The sequence below is a fragment of the Ambystoma mexicanum genome, chromosome 1p, assembly GCF_040938575.1.
Source record: "Ambystoma mexicanum isolate Mex_15411 chromosome 1p, UKY_AmexF1_1, whole genome shotgun sequence".
Taxonomy (NCBI): domain Eukaryota; kingdom Metazoa; phylum Chordata; class Amphibia; order Caudata; family Ambystomatidae; genus Ambystoma; species Ambystoma mexicanum.
Genome location: NC_090921.1, coordinates 273,104,337 through 273,117,547, shown reverse-complemented (window position 1 = coordinate 273,117,547; position 13,211 = coordinate 273,104,337).

Below are 13,211 nucleotides of genomic sequence, written 5' to 3'. Positions count from 1 at the left end.
CAGATGCCATTCTGGTCTCCAAAATACATTTTCTGCAAGGATCTGCACAGAAAAACAACAGGTACTCTCTCCTGTACAGCCAGATTGAGAATGAGAAACAGTAATGGGTGTGTCCCTTCAGAGGGGCTGTCCGGGGACCGCGCTACTGACCGCTGACTATAAAGCCACAAATAGGGCTAGGAAAGTTATAAAATGTTGCCAAATCAACTAAGACGCGGTCTAAGAGCTCTGCAAGGGTAATGTTTCAGCTTGAAACAGCCTAGATTGGCCAGAAATGCAGTTTCAAACTGTTCTGGCCCGCGAACACATCCGTCACACTGCATAGGTGCAGTCACGATGGCTGTTCTGCGGGCACCTAATAGGAGGGAGATGATGTGCGCATGCATGCTAGTGTCCCTAGGATAGAGGCAGAGCCCTCAAACTAATTAAAAGTGTACCACGCACAAGCGGACATGTCCGGACAGGCGCAGTGTACAGGGACATAGTGAGATGAGGTGCACATGTGCGCCATTGCCGCAAGACAGGGGCTGAGTCCCCGAACTAATTAAAAGTGTACCACACGAGAGTGGACATGCACAGACAGGCGCATTGTCTGGGACCACTGGGAGACAAGGGGCGCATGCGCGCCAGTATTCGCAGGACAGGTGCGGGGTCCTGGAACTAATTGAAAGTGCGTCATGAGAAACGGACATGTCCGGACATTGCTGGTGTCCAGGGGAACCTCCATTTCAGATATCGACATCCAGGATAGTCACGTAGTCAGCTGACCCATAATTCAGCTTTTAAAAATAAAACTGGCAGCAAGACTAAACACACACACATTTATTGAAAGAAACATACATTCAATTAACAAAGAGATGGGGAATCAGAATGGTAAACAAATGGGAGAATTGGGATTTTCTATACAATTTTCATGAGGGGAGGAAGGGAGTGAGATGTCCACATGGCGTGCCTTTTCCAGCCGACATCTAATGTAGCAACTTCACCGGCGCCCGCTGCGATTACAGACATCTTTTCAATTTTGACATGCAACTACACAACCCGTTGTGTTGATTTGCCATTACGACTCGAACATACAACTTCAGAAGATACCCAACCTGATGCACTACGAGCAATGCAGTGTGTACAGATGCATTACCAATTAATAAGAATGGGTTTGGTCTAGTATCACACTTAGTACGGTGAAAGGTGTGACTGAAGCAGGGTGTTAACAAGATTACCCTTATGGACATCTATTGGAAGATACCTCACACAACTCAACAAGCCTTCATACTTAGAGACTGATAAGCACAATTGCACAGCCAACGCATGCCAGATTGCTGCGTAGACAGCCCTGGCTCATTTAGTTCTTCCCCCGAAGAAGTTCCCACAGTAAACTGACCAATTACAGTATAGAGGAATGAAACATGTAGGAATATTAATTAACACAAGAATAAGATTTGTGTTAGGTTACAACAAGATGCCTTGTGTTCTATAGGAATTTGTACCACCACATAATCACTAGAGGCATTACCTCCACTGAAATCCTCTGTCGTTTACATCATTTGTGGTTGATTGTTTTTTGCTGTATCAACTATTGTGCTTTTTACTGTTGGTATATTGTCGTGCACATCTTTGCTCCTATCAATGAAATGTATTATGTATGCACTTTACTAACATTTGTGAGATACCCTCTACTGGAGTTGGTGACCTATTAATTGTCCTTCCCGTATTATGTTTTTTTAGTGATTTTAAAGTATTTTATTATTTGCATTAAAAACATATTTTATTGTTATATATGTTGTAATATAAGTTCATACAGGGACAGGTTTAATTCTCCTTGTACATTGTGCTTGCCTATCAATATTCATGGTGAGGCATCACCATTTGTCCCGTCCCCTTCTCCTAATAACTGACTTCTCCAAACTCCTCCAGCGAGCATGAGCTCTTTTTGTTGATAGATTACCTGCACAAGGTTTGCTCTCTGACCGCTGCTCAAATGCCTGGTATCCCCATTAGTTTTATCAGTCCACATAGCTTCTTTCATTTACATTCAGGGAATATTATGGTTGGGACACAGTGTACAGGTATAAGTAGGGCAGTGATAGCGAGCATTTTCCTTAACATACTTTTTCACAAATGTGAGCAAATGCATGAAATTATTATTCAGTTCGTCCATTTTTGATGATAACTTGATTAGTTCATTATGTACTGTTGGGTGTTCTGACCCACATTTGGACTATTATGCTACAACATTTGGTGCTGTGGGCTTAGGAAATCCAAGATGGCCGAAAAAGCCCACATGTGCGCCAGAATCTATGAAAACCGCGCAGTTGGTGCGCACACCAAAATGGTCGCCTGACTTGCCACCCCCCGGTGCGGGTGTGCTGGGTCAGAAGAGCCATGAGTGAAATGGGGTGCCAAAGAGAAAAACAGCAGTGCCTGTTCACTAGAAAGCACTTTAAAAATCACCCTTTGTTTCTCTGAAGGCAAGCTCAGAATGCCCATTTCAAACATTGCAGAATATCCAACAATCTCACTGAACACCAGCAGACATTTGACAGAATAAAGTCTTGTGGGCATACAAAATCTGGGAAGAGGATGAGCCTAAAATAATGTTCATATCAAAACTGGCTGAGCTGTGGATTTCAGCAGTTTAAGTAAATTTGGACTGAAAGACACTAAAAATCTAAATGTTTAAAAGAAATGAGTGACCTACTTTTGAGTGTCACATAGGTTGCACTTGTTTAAATGTCATTGTTTTAAACTTAGAATCAGCATTCTAGCTGCATGCATAAAAATTGGAAGTTTGATGTGGACAGGAAAACTGGCAGCCAAAGAGACATTTAGCTGAGGCCTGGCTTAAAAAGAGAGGGAATTTTGCCCACCAGCTACCCCCGACAGGAGTTGAGACTTGCACAACAGCTGTGTTCCCAGGCCTAGCTGCCTTTTGCTGTTCCCACCAAAAGGGATATGACACTTCTCTGATTGAATTACCTGGGCTCTGCAGGAAATTGAACAAAGCCCTGTCCTGACTCAGGCAAATGTTTTATTGGGGGGGTCGTAAAAGTGGCTTCCTCCTGGAAGGAAAGGGGAAGAGCACTGCTTGTGAGAGCAAGCTGGCTTGGCAGAACTGGAAAAACCAGAAATTCAACCTTGTGCTGGGGGGAAACCACACCCCTTTGGGGCCAGAACATAAATCTAAAAAGATGGATCATTCATAGAGCGGACTTGTGAACATTTTATAAGTGATATAATTATTCTTGTGATTTTTCTGTGCACATTTGAAGACGTGTTAGGACCCGGTGGTATGTTCAGGGGGGGTTTTAGCGGAAAAGAGGATATTACTCTAAATGTATGTATGTTAAAAATCTGACACTCCACCACCTAATGCCCACATGCTTTGCGAACATGTGTGTAAATGCGGGGACAAATCCAATATTGGTAACCCGACCAAAAAGTGAAATATGTTGCCATTTTTGAACCCAAGCTCCTAGAAACGACGGAATTGGAACAGGGGCTACCATCAGTAAATGCATGATGTGTGTATGCAATGCCAAACAACTGTCTATCGGGGAAGTATGTATTTGGATCAGATATAGATTTGGGTGTAAAGTTGACAGGGTTGGGTTCTCTGTATCATACACAGACCTCATCATGATGACACTTCATTTCATTCCCCCAATCAAGGGGAAGAGGAGGAAGTGGCCAATGACAAGTGGAGAGGGGTAGGGCCTAGAAAGCTAGCCTCTCCACCCACTTTCAAAACACATAAAAGCAGACAGTCAGGACAGATAGACATGCTATTCCATCTGCTGCGGGACGCTCTGCCGGGAAAATCCATACTTTTCCTCCATCAACCTCCAGAGAGCCAACACAGAGACTTCAATCTATCCACCTTCAGAGACCAAGGGCCTCATTAGGACCCTGGCGGATTTCGCGGTGCTAAATGCACCGCGAAGCACGGCGGAAAGCCGTCGATAGCGCCATGGGGGTTGGCGGATTTACCGCCCCATTCCGACCTTGGCGGAGCGGTAAATCCCCAATCCCCATTCTGCCCTTCCCCATTCCCATTCTTGCCCCATAGGGTATAATGGGAGTGGGGAAGGAGTTAATTACGCCACCGTAAAATACGGTGGCGTAATTAACAACGAGGTCCCGTAGCGCCATGGTTTTCTCCGCCTGGTAAAACCAGGCGGAGAAAACCTCCATGGCGCTAAGGGAACTCGTAGTACGGCGGACGGGTCCGCCGCGATTAGCGCTGGCGGAAACCCACTCCGCCAGGGTCCTAATGAGGCCCCAAGACTTTACTTCAGAATTTGTAGCAGAGAGGTCATCTACAAGCTAAATCCCTCTTTAGCAGGCCTCAAATCATTGCAACTATTCACAGCCAGGCGAGCTGTTTGAATTCTTTGCAAGAACTCTTGCCATTTGCCAGAAAGCAGTGTTGTATCCAGAGAGAGACCAGCTGAACCGGAGACCGCTGTATCCGGACCCACAGACCTGATCAGAACCAGAGACCCAGACCAGCAGAGTAGAGCTGACCCAGACGCTGTGTGCAGAGATCGTCCGTGGCGAGTGAAGAAAACCTGCTGACCAGATCGTGACGAGGCCCAGTCCTTCTAAAAATTAGGAGTGAGTATCCGCCAAAACTGTGCAGAACCAATCTCTTAGTTAAAATAATATAATTCAAACTATTTTAATCTAACCAGAACTGCCTCCTAGAAGTTGTCACTTGTCATTTTCTAGCTGCAAGCTGTAACCTGTCGCTTTGAACTTTTAAAATTTCAAATCCGAAGAACTACCTTTTTAATCATCCGTATCGCTGGAACCGTTTGGGCTAGGAACTTGGTTTAACTTTCCTCTGAAATCTTAGAATCTCAGCTTTTCAACGAGCCTAGAACCGACTTCCTACTCCTTATACCTTCTCCGTAATCATTGCATGCGATTTGGCTCGATTTCTTTACTTGTAAAAAGATAACTGCTTTTGCCTGAACTACTGAATTTCGTTTGCCTCTTAAGAACCATCACTGAATCATTGCTAGAGTGAGCCTGGACTAATATTAACTAGATACCACTCACCCTGAACCTCCTGAAGGGAATTAAAAGCATTTTCAGCATATTTCTCACTGCATTGTCACCATATTCAAAGCACTTGGGCCTGTGTTTCAAAACTCCTATCTGTTGTGTAAGCTGCTGGGGGGGAATTGAACTGAATTCTATTTGATTGCATTCCTAAGAACTGAGTCCCATTCTATTCATCTCCTTACATTGCATTAAGGGGGGGTGAATTGTCCAAGAAAGTGATTAAATTGTCTTTTGCTGAAATCCTATCAAGTTATTTTCTGTACTGCATTTCATTCCACATTGCATCCATTTGAAACCATAAAAGTATTGTTGCTATCGTATCCATCCTATAACCACTCATCATTGATTATAAAGAAGTGCTTGTGCCGGACTATCCATTATTGATTACTGCTCAGATTAAGTGTGATATTCAATTAGTAATTTATTATAAAGTGTGATATATATATTGTTTAAATTATCAAATAAACCTTTTAAACTTGCAAAACAGAACTACTTCTTGGCTCAGTGGGGTCAGGGGGATTCCAAGAGAGGGGTGTTATATAGGGGTAGTCATCCAGAACTCATGAACTGGACATAAAGATATATCAATAAGGGTTTCCATTCAGTATCCCAGACTAGGCATTGACTTAGCTGTAGTGCTGGATTGAATCCTCTTACAAATTGGGGGCTCGAGCCGGACGTTTGGGTTAGATCTATCACTTGTGCAGATTAATACAGTGTGCCAGCTGACCAGATACACATATCCGGTCGGATCACCACGCTGTGTTACGCTGTAAAGCACTCCTCAAAGGAACGCTCTAAGGAAAAGGTCTGTTTTGCAAAAAATAAAATACAAACTTCTGTAAGTCAGGACAGAGACCAATCTCTAGAATGACGACCTTAGTAGACATGAAAATAGCCAGAGAGCACTTCTTACATAGGTTATTTGTGAGAGGTGAGTGGACTCACCAGGACCGCATGGTCTGGTTGCAGGCCATCACGCAACAGGTCACTGAAACAGGGTCAGATACATGGAGAGATCAGGGTCCCTTACATGTGGCCCTGAGTGAACTATACATGGCTCCTAAAGCTAAGGATGAACAAGACAAGATGGTTAGGATAGCGGTATACCTGTACCTATATATGGGAGACATGCAGGATAAATGTACTGAAAGCCAAGATCTGGCGAATAAGCGACAGATGGCGTTAGAGAAGGACCAGTCTGACCTGGTCTCTTCTGAGCAGAGGCTGCAGGGGAGCCAGGAGTCAGAAAATGATAGTAGGCAGTATATCATTAAAATAAAAGAGGACATGGATATACTGCAACAGGAAAAGACAGACCAGGATACCAGAATTCTGGCTTTGCAGAAGGAACGCCAAGACAGTTTGGACTCCCTACTGCAGAGCCAGAAAAAGCTGGAGCAACAGATCAATTTCAACAGGGCATGCACAGAGCAGGTAGCCACCCTGCAAATCCAACTAGACAGAGAGAAAGAGGAGAGCAATAAACTGATCCTGAAAGACCTGGATAACCAGGCAGAGTTTGAGCAGGAGCGCCAGAAAGCTGGTGCCTTCCAAAGGCAAAGGGACGACCTGGCATCACAAATTCAAGCTCTTGGTCAGGAAAGGGACACCTTAGGCCAGGAAGTCTGCCACTTAAGAAGAAAAATGGAAGAAAATCACCTGGCCCACCAGGGACTGGGTGACCTCCAAAAAGAACACCAGGACTTGCTAGAGCACACCAGGAGGATGGAGGAGGCTCTGGCAAGACAGGAATTCCCGCAGCGCCAGTTCTGCTTACCAAAGGGAGGTAAGCCAGTAGGGAGGGGACTCAGGAGGTAACCCTCCTGCAGCAAAGACTGGCCCAGTGCTCCAGGACCAATCAGGAAATGCAGAGAGAGAATGAGGCTCTCTGCCAGCACAATGATAGGCTCCAACAACAGGTAGCGATGCAGGAGAGACTGATAGAGTCGAGTAAGGCCTTAACTGAGGAACTGAAAGCGCAGGCTCTTGCATTGCAACAGGGAGCAGGGGCGGATAGAGACCAGGTTCGCTGGGAAAGGGAAACTCCTGAGCATAACCTCAGGAGCCCTAGTACCAGAGGCCTTTATCTCTCTCAGTCCCTGGACTCTGCCACCCCCATGTCCCCTGGCGCACATGAGCACCGGGCCACAGGGATGGCAGATTACTATCCAGCCAGAAGCATGGGGCTCATAGGCCAGTACCTCCCAGGAATGGATGGGCGGGCATCCGGGTATGGGCACCCAAGCACAGTGCAATTTAGTGGGGAACCCCAGGAGAATAGGCCCATTAAGGGCATCCTGAAAACTTCTGCCCAGTTAGGTCAGTGGGGGGGGGGTACCCATCAAAACCTGGCAGCAAAGAGGATTCTGAAGACTCCTCTGAACGGCGTAGGACAAAGGAGACCAGGTCCCCACATTCTGCCAGCCATTCCCAGGCTCGCAGAATCCGGGAAAACCTGGAAGATCAGACAGGAACCTCTGGGAGCAGTGCCTCTGAGTCAGAGGATGAATGGACCAGGGCTACCCGAACCAAAAAGGCCAATAAGGCAAAAAGGGCCTTGCTTAAGGACCCATGAAGCAAATAAAGGCAATAAGGAGCGTTATCACGCCTTATCATAAGAACGCCAAGTATTCCGTATGGGAACACTTGGAGCTCTATGAGCAAATGATGGAGACTTTCCATTTGAAGGACAGCAGTAGCTGCATCCAGTACGTCAAATGGACATTCTCCTCAGAATACTCCAGTTTCTTTGCGGGGCTGGAGGACCAAAATCATTTAAGATGGTCCACCTATAAGGCGGCCATCTTGAAACATTTTTCTGTTCACAGAAATCCTCAAGAGGCTCGCAAGGCGGCCTACAATTTGCAATGTGGGGAGGATCAGGCCCCACAAGAATTCGTGCAAGAACTAAAACGTGCCTTTGCGCAGACCACCAGAAGGGTGCGCACAGACAGCAGAGAATTTGTCAATACATTTTTCCATGCCTTGCCCAAATATATAATGACCCAGCTCGTGAGAGATTTTCATGAGAAAAGATCTTTAGACTGGGTCATTGAACAGGCTACCCGGATCTATGAGGTGCAGAAGCCCATAGAAAATAAAAGCAATACCCAGAAAAATCCCAAAACCAACAGCACCCCTGCTGTTGCCAAGGTGGCAGAGGTAAAGGTCACCCCCGTTTTGGATTTGGAGATGGGGGGGCCTAAAAACCTACCTGCACCTAATAATTCACAACCCAGAAGGCCCTCGGGCCAGTCACAGACAGGGAGTCGAGGAGGTAGTCCCACAAATGGGGTCCCCCGCTCCCCTGACTCTGTAAATCCCCGCTATAAGGGAAACCGACCAATCCTGGGTTATGTGTGGACTTCTCCAGCCCAAGGGGGGGGGGTCCGGCCAAGCACCTAACCCAGGGAACTTCCCTCCCAACTTCCCACAGGAGGGCAGAAATTCTCCAAATCCTGGGCAGAACTTTTCCCCCAGGTATCCACCCAATTTCCAGCCCCAAAATCATCCATCCTTCTTTCCCCAATTCCCTGAGGCCAGACAACCTAATCCAGGAGAGGGGAGGCCAAGGGCGGAGGAGTACCAAAATCTTCCCAACCAGGGGTACTACCAGAGAAGGGATAGCTACCCTTCCCGGGATCAGCCCAGGGGAGAAAATAGAGCCCCGTATCAGCCTGAGAGGGGTTCCCAGTTAGAGCGCCAGGTCCAAAATATGGCACGGGATCTGGGTCACATACTGAGGGCTCAACAGAACCATCAGATGAGCGTGCCACCGCAGAATGCCCCAAACTCTGGACGTGGTGCTCCAGAACAATGACGGGGGCAGCACCCTGATAACACACCGGCTCCAAGGGAGGAGGCACAAGGTGAAGAGGGGTGTAAAACCTTGGAGGAAGCTTCCTTGCCAACTTGTAAACAGCCCCTGGAAAACCAGGAACCGGAAACAAAATCCCCTGCCCCTGAAAGTCTGCCTCCAAAGGAGCAGAGAGGAGGTAGGAGAAACAAAGGACCCAAACAGACCTACTTTGTGGAGGAGGTTCAGGTCTTCTAATTTGAGGGAGAGGGATCCTCAGAAGATCCTGGGAAAAGGATATTCTCCTTCAGAGATGGGGGATCTCCTCCCAAGGAAAAATGGGTCCCAAGGGATGTCAATTCAGACTGGGGAGATATGGAGACTGAGCTACCGCCGCCCATCATCTCATCCCAGAACCCACAATACCGAAATCCCCTGGTTCAAACCCCTCCTGGTGACTGCCTCCAAGAAGGGGGGGGTGGCCCAGAACCGGAACCAGGGGAACCCACAATGGCTCTGATCTCCAGTTGCCAACTTTTTCTTTCAGATTCCCAAGGCTCTCCACAGAATTCTGCCCAAATCTCTTCGCTAGCAATGTCCAAAACCAGAAAGTTAGCCCACCAGTTGTCCAAAAATGTGCATTATCTGTGCCCCCTTGAGGAGAAAGAGGGAAGATACTATGCCCCGGTACAAGTACAGGGACAGGGTACAATTTTGGCACTGGTGGACACTGGATCCCAAGCTACCCTTCTGTCCAAAAGGGCCTTTGAGGAACTAAACGCAGGAAGGGGGGAGAATCACCAAATTCCTCTCACCTCTCTTCCTGGACAACTGCAGAACTTTGACGGGAAGGAAATTCCCATTGAGGGGACTGCAGACTTGGACATTAAAATTGGGCGACACAAGGTGAAACACCCGGTCATAGTAGTGACTCCAGAGGGCACCCCTTGTTTACTAGGGAATGACCTCCTGAGAAGGTTGTCACCCCTAATAGATTGTGTAAACAAGGTCCTCTGGACCCAGACTAGCCGACCAATAAAATTAAAACAGAGTGTCAACCATGTTAGTTTAAACGGCACCTGCCACATGGTTGAACAAAAATCTGACCAAGTAGAATTTCACTTACAGAACAACCAAATTCCAGACGTGACAGTAATAGCAGTAGGACAACAGACTGGTGATGGGGGGTCCTCTCTATTTCTGAAAATCAACCTTTCTTCCAGTTAAAGGTGGTATTCCACGCTGGAAGGAAACACCCTGAAATTCTTCACCAATCCACAATCAGAAACTCCCACTCCTATAGTCCAGAAAGATGTGAAATCAGCTCAGAGCCTGGCTGATATTCAACAAATTGGAGAGCAGTTGTTCATCCCTGTTCAGTTAAATGATGGGAAGGACGCTGTTCTCGCTCGAGTGTGCATGAACAACGGTAAGAGCTTCATCAGCGAAGCCATGTTCCGCCAACTCCCAAAAGATCCAGCCATTCCCACATTCAAACTGATAGACAAATGGGAAATGGACCTGGAAGCACCCAATTCCAAACATCTCCTGCCAAGCAGGTGTATGCTCAAAATCTCCATTGGCAACAAGAGCATAGTCCACAATTTTTGGGTCGTGCGAGACGTCACTGCCGCTTTTTACTTAGGCAGCGACATTCTCAATCGCTTTGCCATTAGTTTGGACCTAATAAACTTCAAAGCTTGGTCCCGATTAGCGGATAATCCCATGGGCTTTGATGATCCAGAAAAAGCATTTATGTCAGCTCAATTGCTACCTTATGCAGTTGAAATTCAGATCAAAGAGGAAGTCACCATCCCAGAAAGGACCCGACAATTCTCCCTGGAAGTGAAAGCTAAAAGAGGACAACATTTGAAAAACCCTGATGCTTACATACATCTAAACGCTTCTCTCCAACAGCAAGGGTTGGGGGTAAACCCAACTCTATTAGTCAATATAGAACATGACACCATTCCAATAGAGGTGGATAACAGCGACTTAAAGAGTATTACTCTAGCCGCAGGCACCATTATTGGAATGGCGGTTGATGACCAACATTTTTCCATTGATCTAGGAAATGAACTGTTAGGACCAATCCCCAAGGAATGTTTTGACAGTGACAGTGAGGACAATACAACACCAGACAGGATTTTTACCCGGCATGGGGGGAACTTCCTGGTGTACACTTCCTGCCCTTATGATAAGGAAGATGTGACTTGTGACTTCAGGAGGGATGAGGTGATTTTCCAGGTCCATGAGGTTGCCTTTCCCACCTGAAGCCTCCAGTCCAAATCAGCACTCTGACCAGGGACTTCTCCACCCAGCTGGAGGAGGCCGCTGAGATAGCCAAACCAGAAGTCTTTCCAGGCTTCAGGCAGATGGTGGAAGAGAGAGTCAACCTAGCTTATGCCTGCGTGACTCTGGAACAAAAGCAAAAGTTGAAACAAGTTTTCTTGGATTTCCAAGATCTCTTTGCGGTAGACTCATATGACTGTGGCCGCACCGACATCCACACAACAACAATCCCCACGGACCCTAGCATGACTCCAGTGTTTGTGAAGCAATATCGTTTGCCTCTCGCATCCATGGAGTCCCTTACTGAAATAATTAAGACCCTTGATTCCCGGGGAATAATCCGTCCAGTTCACAGCACCTTCAATAATCCGGTGCTGGGAATACTGAAGCCAAACGGCCAGTGGAGACTCTGCGCCGACCTCAGGGAGCTCAACAAACGGGTCCATACTTCTCGATGGCCTCTGCCCTACATTGACCAAGGGCTGACCCAGATCCAGGGGTCACAGGTATTCACTGCAATAGACCTGACCAATGGATACTGGACTGTGCCTGTCAGTAGGGAGGACCAATACAAGCTGGCTTTTACCTTTGGGGGCCAGCAGTACACATGGACCCGGACTCCCTTCGGATACCTCAACTCCGGCAATGAATTCAACATTTTCCTACACAAGGCCATGCCCGACCTGGGTTTAAGGGGTAACCTGGCTTATGTAGATGATGTCCTCATCAAAAGTTCATCTGTGGAGGAACACATAGCGGAGATCCGTTATGTTCTGACCCAGTTGAGGGCCGCCGGAGCAAAACTTTCCTTTCAGAAAGCACAGTGGTGTAGAACCCGTGTTAATTTCTTGGGGCATGAGATTACTCCTCAGGGTCTCTGTCCCCAGGAAAAGAAAATGGAAGCACTTCAGAAACTGAAAGACCCCACAACTCTGCGGGAACTAAGGAGCCTCCTTGGACTGACTAATTACAGCAGAAAGTTCATTGAGGGCTACGCAGAGATCACCAGACCCCTGATTCATCTCCTGAAGGGGGGGGTCAAGTGGGAATGGGGTCCAGAACAAGCCGAGGCGGTAAAACAACTCAAAAGAAGCCTCTCACAAGCGCCTTGCCTAGCTTACCCTGTCAGAAACAAGGAGTTCTTCCTGGAGACGGGGTTCTCTAATACGTGCTTGACGGCGGTATTATACCAAAAGCAAGACAAGGTCAATAAAGTAATCTCCTATGCGAGCAAAACTTTATCCTCGGTGGAGGAAAAATTCAACGAGTGTGAGAAGGCACTCCTGGCAACGGTGTGGGCATTGAAGAATTACCGCCCGTTTATCCAGGGGGAACACATCATAGTGGAGACTCCACACCAGCCTCTGCAATATCTCCAAAGTGATAGAATCCGGGCCGGAAATGTGAGTAATTCCCGAATCACTTCCTGGATTCTGTCAATGCAAGGCTTTCCGGTGGAGGTCAGATATGGCCAAAACAAGAAGAGTCCCCTCGCGCAAGGTCTGGCTGACTTGCATGATTGTGCCAGAGAAAACTGTCTCGAGGACGAAAGTCTAAAAATCAAGGACAACACGGAGGCATACCTTAATTCCCCACACAAAGTCTTTGAAGAGGACAAGTGTGAGGGAATGCCCACTGTCTATGTGGATGGATGCTCTTACCATGTTGACAACAACGGGGAGAAAGAACTGGTGGCCGGCGTAGGGAATGCATGGGTGAATGAGTCCCCAGAACCCTCCGCTGGATACAAAATTGGTCCCCGAAGTAGTCAGGTGGCAGAATTGATGGCTGTGCATCAGGCCATCCTCACTGCTGTCCAGCATCAACTCCACGAACTGGTCATAATCACAGATTCGGATTATGTACGGAACGGTTTCGTGGAGCACCTGGTTAATTGGAAAACCAGAGGCATGTTATGTGCTAACAACAAACCCTTGAAACATGGGAAGTTGATCCAAAACATTGATGATCTGGTCACATCGAATGGGATGACCATCTACTGGAAAAAGATCAAGGGTCATTCCAAAGTAGAGGGACCAGACAAAACTGGAAA